Source organism: Hakea prostrata, chromosome 11, assembly GCF_041222555.1.
Source record: "Hakea prostrata isolate BN-2017 chromosome 11, UWA_Hpros_2, whole genome shotgun sequence".
NCBI classification, from domain to species: Eukaryota; Viridiplantae; Streptophyta; class Magnoliopsida; order Proteales; family Proteaceae; genus Hakea; species Hakea prostrata.
Genome location: NC_142610.1, coordinates 14,073,864 through 14,091,508, shown reverse-complemented (window position 1 = coordinate 14,091,508; position 17,645 = coordinate 14,073,864). Strand labels below are relative to the sequence as shown.

The 17,645-nt window shown below is 36.2% G+C and overlaps 2 pseudogenes across 1 annotated transcript; both read left to right on the top strand.

Annotated features, from left to right (window-relative positions):
* Positions 1-4,064: 4,064 nt before the first annotated feature.
* Positions 4,065-7,744, top strand: LOC149000254 (LRR receptor-like serine/threonine-protein kinase EFR; annotated as a pseudogene). The gene is made up of 2 exons (XR_016170778.1): positions 4,065-6,766; positions 6,892-7,744. The product of XR_016170778.1 is annotated as an LRR receptor-like serine/threonine-protein kinase EFR (transcript).
* A 6,175-nt stretch (positions 7,745-13,919) lies between these two features.
* LOC149000253 (receptor kinase-like protein Xa21 pseudogene) lies at positions 13,920-17,334 on the top strand (annotated as a pseudogene).
* The last annotated feature ends 311 nt before the right edge of the window (positions 17,335-17,645 follow it).

The window sequence follows — 17,645 nt, the reverse complement described above, 5'->3', positions numbered from 1 at the left end:
TGAACCTGATTGCAATGACTAACGTGGAGAAGGCACTTGTGTAGCCTGGCAATCAAGAGAGCAATCAGATTGCTGCCCATGGCATACAATTACTATATGTGCATATAATTTTTTCTGAAGAGCTTTTACAAACTCTTGAATGAAGAAAATGCTTTTCAAATGACAAGCACCATATTAGGGTTCCCAAACCCAGCCCCCACTCTGAGAGGAAGAAAAGGCAAAAGAAAGTCTGTTGGAAGCCCCGGCTGGTTGGTAGTATTCACCTAAAGACCAAACCAAAGATTTGGTCAGTGGGTCAAGTCTTCCTTAGTGTATTGGTGGATTTTGCTCGAGGGCTGAAGGGAGATAGTACATCAAGCTATTAGCAAGGGCCAACTTGAACCTGGGGATCCCAGATGAGGGAACCCTAGGAGAGCCGGTCTTCGTGTGCACGTACTGTCCCTCCCCACCTCAGGGTGGGCCGGCCATAAAGATGTCAGCTCTATCTCCTCGCTTCACAAAGGGTTTACTCTAGCACCTCCCATCACTCGCAGGCAAAAGACAGAAGAGAAGAAAAAATATCCTTGTACTAAGATTCCAAGTCCATTCATTTCGTATCAGCTTGTGTTTTCACTAAGGAAGTAAGGATGTCTAAAACAATGCTGTACATGCAATTCTTAAGCATATGCATGCATTTGTAGAGTGTTTCTATGTGTATTTTTAGATGACATAACTTGTGAAAGCTTTTTCATTCTATTGTTAGTGATTGTTCATTGTGTTTTCATTTATGAAATTGTTTGTACACTGCTGAATACGTACTTTCTTGATAGGAAGGTGGATGAACTAGAAAAGGCAATAGCTGTTGCTGCCGCCAGAGATCCAACTAGGTATGGCATCGATTTTGTTCAGCTGCTATCTTTGTCCGCTTAAATTTGAAATAGTCTCTTTCTATATACTTAACAAGTCTTGATGCAAAATCAAGTTGAGACTAAACTTTTGATGAAGTCACTGTTTAAATTGATGCAATTCCCCTCCCCCCCTTTCATTTTCCAGAAGAAGTTAGCTATGAAGAAGGCTGGTGTAAAGGGCCAGATAATGTTGATAGCGTTTTTGTTTATTCTATTCTTTGTTCTCTTTGTTTTGGTTTTCTTTACATAGCCCATAGAAAGAATGACTCAGTTTATATGTTTGATCGTATGTAAAGATAACAAGTGTTTTTTCAAATTGTAAGGATTGATTTGTAGTCTTAAGGAATTACTGATAAAATGATTGTCAATTTAGTAATGCTTATTAATCTGCAAATGAACATTCACGTGCAGACTTATTATAATTATTTTTAGTAAAACACGATTATTAGCATTTCTTTTCTTGTCATGCTTGTTTTGATCCAAAATGGAAGAATTGCACCTTGGTTTATGCGACTTATGGAGCCAATCTTGGACCCTTTTCAAAAATCGTACACACCAAAAAAAAAGGAAAAATTTTAGGGATATCTTAAGATGATTGGTGAAATGGACAGATATTCTTGGAACTACTGTAATTAAATTGGCAATGACCCCTGTCATAGTATCTCTTTAATTTGCATAATAGAACTGCTCTTTTCCACCTCTCTGTAATCACTTGATTGGGGTTCTGTAAATGGGGGGATTTTTCATTACTTTTCACCAGAAAGAAAAAAATTAACTGAACCTCTGATTTTTACAAAGCCCAATTGATAAATAAAATAGTGAGAAATTCATGTATGACTAAACAGGAATTAATGTTATAAAGTATCTCTAACATTGCAATTCACCAAGGAAAAATTTTAATCCCTACCATATAGAAGTAGAGCTATTGAAACTAGAAAATATCCATTGACTTATGATTTGATCTGGTCATTGACTGAGGTGAGGTGGAGAAGGCACTTGTGTTGCCTGACTTAAAGGAGTCAAGAAAGCAATTAGACTGCTGCCCATGACATTCAATTAATACATGTGTATACATAATTTTCTTAAAGAGTTCTTACAAACTCTTTGATGAAGAAAATGCTTTGCATATGATACTGATTATATTAGTCTCTAAGCTCAAGTCTAGATCATCTCTTCGTTATGGGAGAGATGTGTTCCTTGGAAGCTTTTCCATTCCACAATAGGAGGTGAGATTTGCTAATGAATATTGATGAAATGATTTAAAAGTGGGTTCACCAGTGAATCCCATGTAGGCCTCACCATTATTGTGTGGTGGAGAAGTTGTTAGGGGAACACATACCTCTCTTGACGAGGAGATGATCTGGATTTTCCAAACCCAAACCTCATTCTAAGAGGAAAAAAAGGCAAAAGAAAAAGCCTGTTGAAAGCACTGGTTATTTGGAACTATTAATTACTTAAGGGCAAACTAATGTTTGGTTTCTTTTCCAAACCCAAACCTCACTCTAAGAGTAAAAAAAGGGCAAAAGAAAAAGTCCGTTGAAAGCACTAGCTATTTGGAACTATTGACTTAAGAGGAAACTAAGGTTTGGTTCTTTTTCAAACCCAAACCTCACTCTAAGAGTAAAAAAATGCAAAAGAAAAAGCCTGTTGAAAGCACAAGCTATTTGGAACTATTGACTTAAGACTAAACTTAGGTTTGGTTTCTTTTCCAAACCCAAACCTCACTCTAACTTAAGAGCAAACTATTAACTTAAGAGCAAACTAAGGTTTGGTTTCTTTTCCAAACCCAAACCTCGCTCTTAGAGTAAAAAAAGACAAAAGAAAACGCCTGTTGAAAGCACTGGCTATTTGGAACTATTGATTTAAGAGCAAACTAAGGTTTGGTTTCAAGAGGGTGTCAATTTGGTACAGTATGGTACCATACCAAATTTGAAAACCTCATACCAAAACAATACCGTATCAAATTTCTATTGTATGGTATAAAAACAATATTTTAAAAACGGTACGGTTCATTATATAGTACGATATATTTTCGATATGAAAAAACCCATTCCTCTAATCTTCTATTTATTATTTTGCCACAGTAAACTAATGTATTGACTAGAGTATATTAACGTTATTATTTTCCAATTCCCTTTTCTGTTTCTTCCTAAAACCTCTTTTTCATTCCCAAGAGCCAACAAGTACAAAATCTTGTAAGAGAGGAAAGTGGTGGCCCGAGACATTTTTTCCTTTTGCTGGTAAAAAATAAAATTTTGTAGTTGATATACGGTTTTTAGCTCATGGGCTACATTGGATTTGTATTTTTCAAGAATAATGTCAAGATTTAAGGCCCAATCCGATCTAGATTAAGGGTTTCATTCTAAAATAAAAAATATCACAAGAGAGAAAAAAAAAAAAAAACTTATTCTTAAAGCTCCCAAGTCTTCTTTCTTCTCCTTTCCGTCTTCCAAAAATCAGTCTTAAAAAAAAAAAAAAAAAAAAAAAAAAAAAAAACCACGACCCCCTCTCAAAACCAACAATATCTATATTTTCTTCACTTTCCTTTTATCTCTCTTGGCCCCTTCTAATTTGTATAAAGATAAAATATAACTGAACAAATCTCCCAACAATTCTCTTTATTCGTATGATCGTAATCCATCCACACGAAAATTCTCTGTAAAATTCGGTACTTTGACTATGCTTTCTTTCTTTTGCTACAAAAAATAATTTTGAGAAAATATAGATTAAATCAAATAAATACTAAAAATCAAACAAAACGTAGACAAATACCAATTAATTAGTAATCCAAAGTCTTCTTCAAATTCTTCTTTTGCAAGTTGGCTGTTTGTCCTTTGTGTTAGTGAGAGGGAAGAAATTTTCACAACTTGTGTTTCACGTTCAGGTTGTCTAAATCTAAGTTCCAAAGTCTTCTTTTGCGAGTTCTCTTTGTCCTTTGTGTTAGTGAGAGGGAAGAAATAGAAACTAAAAAAAAAAGTTTCCTGCCCATTACTGCGTTCACTAACAAGTTTCCTGCCTATTACTGTGTTCACTGACGTGAGTTTAACCAAACTCAAGTCTGAGTGCTCCAGCAGGTATTATATAATAAGAGGAAAGACTTCAAACTTGTTTTCTTTAAATAGGCTACTCTGCAGTCCTGCGTTCTCAATCTAACAGACACTAGTTCTTATTCTACATTCCAGAGATTAGATTCTGATGGCACTTCAGCTTATCCTAGTATTCATTCTCTTCCTTGGGAGCTCATCGATGCTAGAATCCACCAGTGGAGAAAAGATCATTGGGAACGAGACAGACCAGCTTGCTTTGATCGAGTTCAAGAAAAAGATTGATGTTGATATGTACGGAGCAATGAGTTCTTGGAATGATTCTATCCATTTCTGCAACTGGGTTGGGATTACATGTGGCCATCGTCATCAACAAAGGGTCATCAGCTTGGATCTACGTGGGAAGGGCTTGGAAGGTAACATATCTCCTTCCATAGGGAATCTCACTTTTCTTCATTTCCTTGACATTGGAAACAATAGCTTCTATGGTATAATCCCCCAAGAGATAGGTAATTTGATTCGTTTACAGTACATTTCTCTAGAAAACAACACTCTTGGAGGAGAACTGCCTACCAGGTTGGCAAATTGCACTCATCTAAGAGAGATTCATTTCTCTCATAATAATCTTGTTGGGAAGATTCCGGTTGAGCTGTTTTCTTCTTTGTCAAAGCTGGAGATAGTTTCCATTACCTATAATGGTTTAACAGGAGAAATACCAGATTCTATTGGGAACATGTCCTCTGTTCAAGCTTATCTCTTTGGCTTGGAATAGATTGCAGGGTAGTATTTTAGAATCATTTGGCCAGCTTACCAACTTGTACTTTCTATCACTAGTTGAAAACAAGCTATCTGGTAAAATCCCTGTCTCATTATATAATCTCTCATCTCTTGAAACTGTTTCTCTTGCATATAATCAGCTACAAGGGAGCCTTCCACGAGACATAAGTCTCACTCTTCCAAATCTCAAAGAACTAGGATTTGGAGTCAACCTTTTCTCAGGGAAAATTCCAAGTTCAATTGCCAATATTTCAACACTAGAAATATTTGATCTTAGCAGTGAATGATTTTCTGGACCAGTCCCTAACAACTTAGGAAATCTTCGAAACCTTCAGAATTTCAATATCGGTGAAAATCAATTTGGAACAGGGAAAACTGATGATTTAAATTTTGCATCTTCCTTTGCCAATTGCACACAGCTAAAGTATTTGGCCCTAAATGCAAATGGTTTTGAGGGTCCAATTCCCCACTTCATCGCCAATCTCTCAACTCATCTCTCAGAACTTATTTTAGGAAGCAATCAAATATCTGGAACCATTCCAGTTGGGATTGTCAATCTTGTCAACTTGGCCGCTTTAGGCTTGGAGCTGAACTCTCTCGAAGGTAATATTCCGTCCATTATAGGGAAGCTTTCAAACCTTCAAAGGTTATTCTTGAATAAAAATAGTCTTTCAGGACAAATACCTTCCTCTATAGGCAATCTCACTTTTTTGTATGATCTCCATTTAGAAATGAACAGTTTGAATGGAAGCATTCCTTCTAGCATTGAAAATTGTAAACAATTACAAGATTTAACCCTTGGTAATAATAACTTTCAAGGCCTCATACCTAAGCAACTCTTCCTTATTTCTTCTTTATCAATATCTTTGGACCTATCTTTTAATTCTCTAGTCGGTCCGCTACCAACTGAAATCGGCAATTTGAAAAGTCTTTCAAAAATAGATATCTCCAATAATAGATTATTTGGAGAAATTCCGTTGTCCATTGGTGATTGTGATAGTTTGGAATATCTTTATATGGGAAATAATTTCTTTGAAGGAAAAATTCCTCACTCTTTGATTCATTTGAAGGGACTTCAAAATTTGGATATTTCTCACAACAACTTGTCTGGGCAAATCCCTAAAGATCTACAAAATCTTTTAGCGTTATTGAATTTGAATTTATCCTTCAATAATCTTGAGGGGGAGGTACCCACAAAAGGAGTTTTTAGAAATGCAAGTGCAACTTTGGTGAAGGGTAATGGTAATCTTTGCGGTGGAATTGCAGAGTTACAACTACTTACATGCATTAACCAAGAAACCATGAAAGGAGGAAAGTCCCATGCTCTTCGAATAGTTCTGGCAATAATCGGTTTGGTTATGGGTGTTCTTTTGATATCTTCCTTTCTAACTTTCTATTGGATGAGAAAGTCAAAAAGTAAACATCCATCCACTCCCTTGTTCGATGGCAAGTTGAAAAATTTTTCTTACAAAGAGCTCTTTCAAATGACTGGAGGCTTTTCTTCAGCTAATTTCATAGGTTCTGGTAGTTTTGGCTCTGTATACAAAGGGATAATCGGCCAAGATGAAACTATTGTTGCTGTCAAGGTACTCAACCTTCAAAATCCAAGAGCTTACAAGAGCTTTATGGTTGAATGCAACGCATTAAGAAATATTCGGCATCGAAATCTTGTCAAGATTTTAACTTCATGTTCAAGTCTTGACTCAAAAGGCAATGATTTCAAGGCTCTTGTTTATGAGTTCATGCCCAATGGGAGTCTAGATAATTGGTTGCATCCATCAGAGGAATCAGAAAATCATTCAAGGAATTTGAGTCTTCTTCAAAGATTAAACATTGCAATTGATGTGGCTTATGCATTAGATTACCTTCATCACCATTGCCATGTAGAAATTGTTCACTGTGACTTGAAGACAAGCAATATTCTTCTTGACAGTAATATGACTGCCCATGTTAGTGATTTTGGTTTGGCGAGACTACTTTTAAAAGCTGAAGACAATTCATCTCAACCTCAAACTAGTACCCTTGGGATAAAAGGATCTATCGGCTATGCTGCTCTAGGTAACAAATTAGCTATGCCATTTAATCTCAAGTTTACAATTAATATTTGATAATGTAGATCTAGTTGTCATTTGCAAAGTTTTTATACACTTTTCTATTAATAGTGAGGAGTTTCTAAATTTCAGAATATGGCATGGGTGCTAAAGCAACTATACAAGGAGATGTGTTTAGCTATGGCATTGTCCTATTGGAGATTTTCACAGGGAAAAAGCCAACTGGTCACATGTTTACTGATGATTTAAATCTGTATAACTTTGTGAAGTTAGCTTTATCTACAAATGTTATGCATGTATTAGATCCAACTCCCCCAATTAAGAACAAAATGAAGAAATTCAAGAAGTTGTTGTCAATGAAGCTGAAGGTCCTTGTTACAGGACAGATTGCATAATTTCAATATTTGAAATTGCACTCCAATGCTCCATGGAATCTCCAGGAGAACGTATGAACATGAACAATGTTGTGAGTGGACTACATTTAATCAAGAAAAAGTTTGTTGAAGCAAGTTAGAAGGTGATTGCGTTGTGTTTTCAGTCTTCTCCATTTATGAATTCCTTACACTGCTTTTGATCACCTACTTTCTTGACAGGACGATGGATGAATTTGACAAAGCAACAGTTACTGCAACCTGAGATCCAACTAGGAAGTGGTGTTGATGAAGCTGAGCAATATTTTAGTAGACGCAATGTGAATAAATCTGTAGAAGCTGCATGGGAAGGAGCAGGATAGCAGAGACATCCAGGTGAGAAAGCCAGATCCAATCAGTATACAGTACAAGGAGACAATGATTTCATATCATCTGAATCAGAAATGCTGATGGTTCTTTGTAGAATGATTAAACCTTTATTAAAGTCACTTCTTAATTGACAAAAAAAATTGCAAATTTTCTTTTTTGCAAAATTTTGTTTGGAGGTAAATTTTGTGTAATCCCATCTTAGATATCATGGTACAATGCGCCCACTCAGTTTTCAAAAATATCAATGGCACCCTTGGACTATCGGTTTTCAATTAGGGAAAAAAGGGGAAAATTTGAGGGACATTTCAAAATAATTGATAAAATGTACAACCACTCTGAAACTATGCATGCTAATTGGTCCCTCATCCCTTTTTCTATTAGAACTGTAAGTTTGTTGGAGGAAATGATGAATATTTTGCCCTTAGTTGTATTATTTTATATCTTATAATATAAAATGATGAATATAAGAAAAAGAAGGAACTCATGGAAGAAAAAAGAAGATAAAATTTAGGACTCTATACATTAAAGGCAACGTTGTAATGTCACAAGTGATTAAGTACAATTCAGAAATTTTAAAATTATCTAACAATGTCTTAATAGAATTTGTTAATAGAGTATACTATTGTACAAATTTAAGAGACATTTTGAGGGGTAATTGCCAATTTGACATAGTGCATTTCTCCAATTATATTGGGTTTTTTTTCTTGAAAATTTTCTCCAATAAAATAAAATAAATATCTAAACCTTTGAGTTGCTTTATTGGGGGTTTAAGAATCTAATTGATTTTGATCTAGGAACACTAAGATTTTAGAACAATATACTAGTGGCCTGTATATGGTATGTTAGAATCCTCATGGGTCTATCTTCTCATACCCTAGAAATGAATCCTTTACCCCTCGAAGGAAAGAAAAGAAAAATAGCCCTGTAGAGCCATCTTTTCTTGGATGTACTTCCGGCACAGTGGTGACGGCCTCCTATGAAGAGATAGTAAGATCAACAAGATCTTGGTTTCAAATCTCTGTCTCTCCACAACCCCCTCCCCCCATCCCTTCACATCATTTTCCATGTAAGATATGAGTAAAAAAAAGCATTGATAAGAATCCTCCGAAAGAAAATTTAAAGGGCCATGAAGGCACTCCATGATGAACTTGGATCCTCTCCATCCAAGTCTCTTGTCCATCTAGTCCGTTTCATTGTCGGATGGGCAATGTGTGGACAAAGAGGATGACAACTTTACCTACAGATGTCATCCATGTTTCAGATCCAACACTCCTCCCAAACGAATAAGAGAAGTGAAGAAATTCTAGACTTTGTTATCAACAAAGCTGAAGTGTCCTTGTTACAAGACAGATCACTTGCAAAATTGCCTAATTTCAATATTTGAAATTGCACTCCAGTGCCCCCATGGAATCTCCTTGAGAATGTATAATCATGAATGATCTTGTGAATGAGCTACATTTGATCAAGGAAAAAGTAGTTGATGCAACTTAGAAGGTGATTCCAAAATTAATGACCTAAACTATGAAAGTTTTTCCTAATGCTAGCGATTGTGCATTATTTTCTAACTCTTCTTCATTTGTGAATTCCTTATACACTTCTTCTGAACACCTACATTCTTGATAGGAAGGTAGATGAAATATTATACAAAGCTACAGTTACTACAACCTGAGATTCAACTAGGCAATGGCGTTGATGAAGCTGAGCAAAGACTTTGATGTTTTGAAATTTTAATATTTTATTAGAGGCAACGTGATGAAATCTGTAGAAGCTGGGAAGGACCAAAATAGTAGAGACATCCAGACCCAATCAGTATACAGTGCAAGGAGACGATGATTTCATATCATCAGAATCAGAAATGCTGATTGTTCTTTGTAGAATGACTAAAAAATATTGCAATTTTTTTTTTTTTTTTGCCAAAAATCTTTTGGAGGCAAATTTCATGAATCCCATCTTAGATATCATTGTACAATGCACCCACTTAATTTTTGCAAAATATGATGCCCTTGAAATGATCCCCTTATCCCTTGAAGAATGCTATCATACAGTATGGTATAGTAGACCCATTTTATCATTTTTTTTCCTATTCTTTCGAATAGAAACGAGTATCACAATGGATACCAAGCACGGAAAAAAATGAAAAATTCTATAAAAATGAGAATGAGAGTAAATACAAAAAAGCCTCTAAATAAGTTGGTTTTTGTAATTTCATAGTCCTCGTCCCTCTTTATTTAGTTATTTTCAAATTGCTCTTTTTCTTGTGCCCACAAAGAAATTGCTCTCTTCCACCTATTTGTAATCACTTGATTGGGTTTCTGTAGCAAAGGGAAGATTTTCTCTGCTTAATTTTCACAAAAAAAACTTAAGAAAACCTCTCATTTTGACAAATTAATAAATCAATAATGAGATATTCACGTACGACTAAACAGGAATTAAAGTTATATACAGCATTGCAATTCACAATAGAAGAAACTGAAGCCTATCATATTGGATTAGTACCATGTAGAAGTTAGCTATTGAAACTAGAAAAGTTCCACAGAAGTATAATTTGATTGATCATTGACTGAAGTGGATAAGGCACTTATGTTGAGTCCAGGTCACCTAACCGCAAAAATGTTTCTTGGGCACACGGGACCCATTGTGGGTCCCTTCTCTATTTTTAATTTTTTATTTTACTTGTGAACTCTTCTTTAAAGAGTCTGAAGAGAGTTCAAAGAGCAATCGATTTCTCATGCAGTATTCTCTTCCCGTATCATTTTACAATTACAAAGATAACAAATTTAAGAGGAGTTTTGAAAACCTTCAACCTTACAAACTAGAAAAGGTACAAAGACTTGAACCTGATTGGTCAATGACTAACGTCGAGAAGGCACTTGTGTAGCCAAGAGAGCAATCAGACTGCTGCCCATGGCATACAATTACTATATGTGCATACAAAGTTTTCTGAAGAGCTTTTACGAACTCTTCAATGAAGAAAATGCTTTTCATATGACCAGAACCATATTAGGGTTCTCAAACCCAGCCCCCACTCTGAGAGGAAGAAAAGGCAAAAGAAAGTCTGTTGGAAGCCCCAGCTGGTTGGTAGTATTCACTTAAAGAACAAACCAAAGATTTGGTCAGTGGGTCAAGTCTTCCTTAGTGTATTGGTGAATTTTGCTCGAGGATTGAAGGGAGATAGTACATCAAGCTGTTAGCAAGGGCCAACTTGATCATAGGGAGCCGCTCTTGGTGTGCACTGTCCCTCCCCACCTCAGGGTGGCCGGGCCATATAGATGTCAGCTCTATCTCCTCGCTTCACAATTGGTTTACTCTAGCAACTCCCATCACTCGCAGGCAAAAGACAGAAGAGAAGAAAAAAATATCCTTGTACTAAGATTCCAAGTCCATTCATTTCGTATCAGCTTGTGTTTTCCCTGTAAGGTCGTCTAAGTGACCAAATCTAAGTTCCAAAAAAGTCTTTTTTGCAGTTTGTTTCTTGGTCCCTCGTAATTATGAGATGGTAGAAATTAAGTTTCTGCCAAGCATGACCGAGTCCACTGATTCATCACTGTGACGTGTTTGTCACCCAATTCAGTCTCTATGCTCCAGCAGATAATAATAAGAGGAAAGACTTCAAACTTGTTCTCTTTAAATAGGATATATTCTGCTTTCTCAATCTAACACTCTTAAGGATATTAAGGACAATATTGGTTATTTGCAATCTGAGGGCAAAACAAGAAGATCGTAGGCAATCCTTACCGATTCTAGGGTTGCCCAAGCCACCACTACTCCATTCATGCAAGACCTCAACAATCAAACTCAAACTCTAATATCTTCATGCGTGCAAAGCTTCAAGAATCAGACTCCAACTCAACCACTTAAAAGATTCTAACAGATTATATCTTATCTACAAGTGGATCAAACTCAAAGTTACACTCAAACACACAAGAGACATTTCATACCAAACACAAATAGATAACTTGTGTAATTCAAACTCTAGAATAAGAATCTGAGAGTCTGAGATTAATGTTGAACAACGACTCTAGTAACTATAAATATGTAATTTAACTGCAGTCAATTTCAAGGATGAAAATCACATTCCCGTTGATATAGGTTATTGAGATTAACCAAACCACGTACATCTCTGATTCTCTATGTCAAACACTCTTGCCCTCTCTCTCTCTCTCTATCTCTCTCTGAAACGTGTCTCTCTCTTGCTTTCTTCTATTGTTGATTATGGACTTTAGCATGGCATCAAAGCACTAGGTTCTCAATCATCTATTTCCTTCACTTAATGGTTTCTTTTCAACGAAGCTGAATGAAACAAATTATTGTTATGAATATCTCAGATTGTGCCACTTTTGAAGACATATGACTTATTTGGTGTTGTGGATGAGACTTAGACGGTGAGGATTTGAATTCCTCTGATTTACCAAATTAAAGAAAATAGTGATCCAGTCAGGCCCCACCACATGCAATTGTCTACCTGCATAGGTGAGTGGTCCCTGGCTAATAACTTCTACAACCCACCCTCATCAATTGAATGACCTGGTTTATGTGGATGAAAATGTTGTAATAGTTTTTGCTTTTGACTTTGAACATCATCCATCCAAGGAAATTAAAGCAACCCCAGCACGTTTCAATTGGTCAATCCAGAAAGCCATCAAAGTGAAAAAGCAAATGGAGAAGAGTGAGGAGAAGCATTTTGTTCTAGTTCATGGTGCTTGTCATGGGGCTTGGTGTTGGTATAAGCTTGAGAGTTTTCTGACGTCAGTTGGTCACAAGGGAACATCACTGGATCTTGCAGCTTCAGGGATAAAACCAAAGCAACTGTATGATATTGGATCCATTTCTGATTATTATGAGACCATAATGGCTTTCATGGCATCTCTTCTACAAGATGAGAAGGTGATTCTAGTTAGGTACCTAAAACAATCACTCTAAGGAATCTCTTTATTGTCAAGTATCATTATCTCATTGTCTGCCTGATTATGACTAAAGTTATAAACCACATATTATGTCTTCGTTCTACTTAGTTTAAAGTCTCTTTATTTCAAAGCTGCTCTCCATGACTCTAATTTGATATTAATCCCCATTTTAGTCTCATTTATCAACACAATATCATCAACAAAAAGTATACACCGGGGAACTCATCTTGAATGTCTTTGGTTAATTCATCTATTACAAGTGCAAATGGATACGAATTTAAAGTTGATCCTTGATGTAGCTCAATTGTAATTGAGAATTTGTTACTTTGTCCCCCCATTGTTCTTACACTTGTCACTGAACCATCATACATATCCTTAACAATGTCTACATATTTACTTGCAATATTTTTTTTCTCTAGTACTTGCCAAATTAACGTTTTAGAAACTTTATCATAAGCTTTTTCTAGGTCAATAAGTGCTATATGAAGATCTTTCTTACACTCTCTATATCTTTCTATAAGTCTCCTAATTAGGTAAATAGCTTCCACTGTAGATCTTCTAGGCATAAACCGAAACTAGTTCTTCGTAATTGTAGTTAAGTGTCTCAATCGGGTTTCAATTACTCTCTCCCCTACAATTGATATATGTGCATATGATTTTCTTAAAGAGCTTTTACAAAGTCTTCCATGAAGAAAATGTTTTGCGTATGATAAGGACTATATCAGGGCATATGATTTTCTTAAAGAGCTTTTACAAAGTCTTTCATGAAGAAAATGCTTTGCATATGATAAGGACTATAAAGGTCTCCAAACAGAGTCTAGATCACTTCTCTGTCAAAGGAGAGGAATGTGCTCCCTTAAAGTTTTTTCCATCACACAACAAAGGCTGGATCCACTTCTAAATATGATAAAACGATTCAAAAGTGGGATCCCGAATCCCATTGTGTGGTAGAGAAGAGTTATGAGAGCACTTCTCTTGACGAGTAGGTGATCTAGCTAGACTTGCCAAACCCAGCCCCCACTCCAAGAGGAAGAAAAGGCAAAGAAAAAGCCTGGTTGAAACCCCTGGCTGTTTGGTACCATTCACTTAAGAACAAACAAAGGTTTGCTCTCAGTGAATTTTCTTTCTCATCAAAGATCTCGTGCACTGGAGCTGCTGGAGCAATTAGATTAGCTATGGGCCCGAATTTTCTTGTAGCACTTATGAATGAGATCCCTATCGTCAAGTATTTCATTTCTTCTCAACTTGGGTTTGACTTTCAGTTCATCTAAGTTCCAAAGTCTTCTTTTGCAATTTTGTTTGTTAGCAATTTGTGTTGGTGAGATGGTAGAAATTGACTTTCCTGCCAAACATGAATGAGTCCACTGATCATCACTATCACATAGACGTGTTAGTCATCCAAGTCAGTTTCTCTGCTCCAGAAGGTAATAATAAGAGGAAAGACTTCAAACTTGTTCTCTTTAAATATGATATACTCTGCTTTCTCAATTTAACACACACTAGTACTTATTTTGCATTCCAGAATTCGATTCTAATGGCACTTCAGCTTATCCTAGTATTCATTCTCTTCCTTGGAAGCTCATTGATGCTAGAATCCACTAGTGGAAGAAAGATCACTGGGAATGAGACAGACCGACTTGCTTTGATCGAGTTTAAGAAAAAAGTTGATCTTGATATGTATGGAGCATTGAGTTCTTGGAACGATTCCATCCATTTCTGCAATTGGGTTGGGATTACATGTGGCCACCGTCATCAACAAAGGGTCATCAGCCTGGATCTATGTGGGAAGGGCTTGGAAGGTAATATATCTCCTTCCATAGGGAATCTCACTTTTCTTCGTTTTCTTGACATTGGAAACAATAGCTTCTATGGTATAATCCCCCAAGAGATAGGTAACTTGATTCGATTGGAGTACATTTCTCTGCAAAACAACACTCTTGGAGGAGAACTACCTACTAGTGTGGCCAATTGCACTTGTCTAAGAGTGGTTCGTTTCTCCTATAATAATCTTGTTGGGAAGATTCCCATTGGGCTGTTTTCTTCACTATCAAAGTTGGAGAGATTTGCTATTTACCATAATGGTTTAACAGGAGAAATACCAGATTCCATTGGGAACATGTCCTCTATTCAATTTATCTCTTTGGCTTGGAATAGATTGCAGGGGAGCATTCCAGAATCATTTGGCCGGCTTACCAACTTGTACTTTCTATCACTGGTTGGAAACATGCTATCTGGTAAAACCCCTGTCTCATTATATAATCTCTCATCTCTTGAAACTATTTATCTTACACATAATCAGCTGCATGGGAGCCTTCCACGAGACATAGATCTCACTCTTCCAAGTCTCAAAAGTCTAGGAATTGCAGGCAACCTATTCTCAGGGACAATTCCAAGTTCGATTTCCAACATTTCAAAACTTGAAACATTTGATATCGGCACGAATGGTTTTATTGGATCAGTCCCTAACAACTTAGGAAATCTTCAAAACCTTCAATTTTTCAGTATTGCTGAAAATCAATTTGAAACAGGGGAAGCTGATGATTTGAATTTTGTATCTTCTTTGATTAATTGCACACATCTAGAGTATTTGGCCCTATCAGAAAATGATTTTCAGGGTCCAATTCCACACTTCAAAGCCAATCTCTCAACTCAACTCTCAACTCTTGCTTTAGGAGGGAATCAAATATCTGGAACCATTCCTAGTGGGATTGCAAACCTTGTCAACTTGACTGCTTTAGGCTTGGAGTATAACTCTCTCGAAGGTAATATTCCGTCCGTTATAGGGAAGCTTTCAAACCTTCAAAGATTATACTTGGATAAAAACAGACTGTCAGGACAAGTACCTTCCTCTATAGGTAATCTCACACTTCTATTTGAGCTCCATTTAGAAACGAACAACCTGAATGGAAGCATTCCTTCTAGCATTGAAAATTGTCAACAGTTACAATATTTAACCCTTAGTAATAATAACTTTCAAGGCCTAATACCTAAGCAACTCTTCCTTATTTCTTCTTTATCAATATCTTTAGACCTATCTTCTAATTTTCTAGTCGGTTCCCTACCAATTGAAATTGGCAACTTGAAGAGTCTTTCAACAATAGACTTCTCCAACAACAGATTATCTGGAGAAATCCCGTTCTCTATTGGTGATTGTGATAGTTTGGAATATCTTTATATGGGGAATAATTTATTTGAAGGAAAAATTCCTCAAACCTTGGCTCATTTGAAGGGACTTCAAGATTTGGATCTTTCTCACAACAACTTGTCTGGGCAAATCCCTAAAGGTCTACAAAATCTTTTAACATTACTGAATTTGAATTTATCCTTCAATAATCTTGAGGGAGAGGTACCCACAAAAGGAGTCTTCAGAAATGCAAGTGCAACTTTGGTGAAGGGTAATGGTAATCTTTGCGGTGGAATTGCAGAGTTACAATTACCTTCATGCATTAACCAAGAAACTAAGAAAGGAGGAAAGTTTCATGCTCTTCGAATAGTTGTGGCAATAACTGTTGTGGTTTTGGGTGTTCTTTTGATAACATTCTTTCTGACTTGCTATTGGATGGGAAGATCAAAAAGTAAACTTGCATCTGTTCCATTGTTCGATGGAAAGTTCAAAAAGATTTCTTACAAAGAGCTCTTCCAAATGACTGGAGGTTTTTCTTCAGCAAATTTCGTAGGTTCTGGTAGTTTTGGCTCTGTATACAAAGGGATAATTGGCCAAGATGAAACTATTGTTGCAGTCAAGGTACTCAATCTTCAAAATCCAAGAGCTTACAAGAGCTTTATGGCTGAATGCAATGCATTAAGAAATATTCGGCATCGAAATCTTGTCAAGATTCTAACTTCATGTTCTAGTCTTGACTCAAAAGGCAATGATTTCAAGGCTCTTGTTTATGAGTTCATGCCCAATGGGAGTCTAGATAATTGGTTGCATCCATTGAAGGAAGCACAAAATCATTCAGGAAACTTAAGTCTTCTTCAAAGGTTAAACATTGCAATTGATGTGTCTTCTGCATTAGATTACCTTCATCACCATTGCTATCCAGAAATTATTCATTGTGACTTGAAGCCAAGCAATATACTTCTTGATGGTAACATGACTGCCCATGTTAGTGATTTTGGGTTGGCGAGGCTACTTTTAGAACCCGAGGACAATTCATCTCAACCTCAAACTAGTACCATTGGGATAAAAGGATCTATCGGCTATGCTGCTCCAGGTAACAAATTAGTTATACCATTTAATCTTGAGTTTACAATTAATATTTGATAATGTAGATGTCCTTTGCAAAGTTTTTGTACAATTATCTATTAATAGTGAAGAGCTTCTAAATTTCAGAATATGGCATGGGTGCAAAAGCAACTATACAAGGAGATGTGTTTAGCTATGGCATTGTTCTATTGGAGATGTTCACAGGGAAAAAGCCAACAGATCACATTTTTACTGATGATTTAAATCTGTATAACTTTGTGAAGTTATCTTTAGCTACAAATGTTATGCATGTTTTAGATCCAACTCTCCTCCCTAACAAAGAACAAAATGAAGAAATTCAAGAAGTTGTTATCAACAAAGCTGAAGGTCCTAGTTACAGGACAGATTACTTGCAAGATTGTATAATTTCAATATTTGAAATTGCACTCCATTGCTCCATGGAATCTCCACGAGAACGTATGAACATGAACAATGTTGTCAGTGGACTACATCTAATCAAGAAAAAATTTGTTGGAGCAAGTTAGAAGGTGATTCCAAAATTAATGACCTAAACTATGAAATTTTTTTTCTAATATTAGTGATATTGTGTTCTAAGTCTTTTCCATTTATGAATTCCTTACTTTGTTTTTGATCACCTACTTTCTTGACAGGACGATGGATGAATTTGACAAAGCTACAGTTACTGCAACCTGGGATCCAACTAGGAATTACTGCAACCTGAGATTCAACTTAGCTAGGAAATGGCGAAGCTGAGCAAAGGTTTTGATCATTTCAAATTATAATTTTTAGTAGAAGTAATGTGAAGTCTGTAGAAGCTGCATGGGAAGGAGTAGAATGGCAGAGACATCCAGATGAGAAAGCAAGATCCAATCAGTATATAGTGCATGGAGACGATCATTTCATTCCATCTGAATCAAAAATGCTGATGGTTATTTGTAGAATGACCAAAATATATTGCAAATCTTCTTTTTTCCAAAAATTTTTTAGAAGCAAGTTTTACGTAATCCCATCTTAGATATCATAGTACAATGG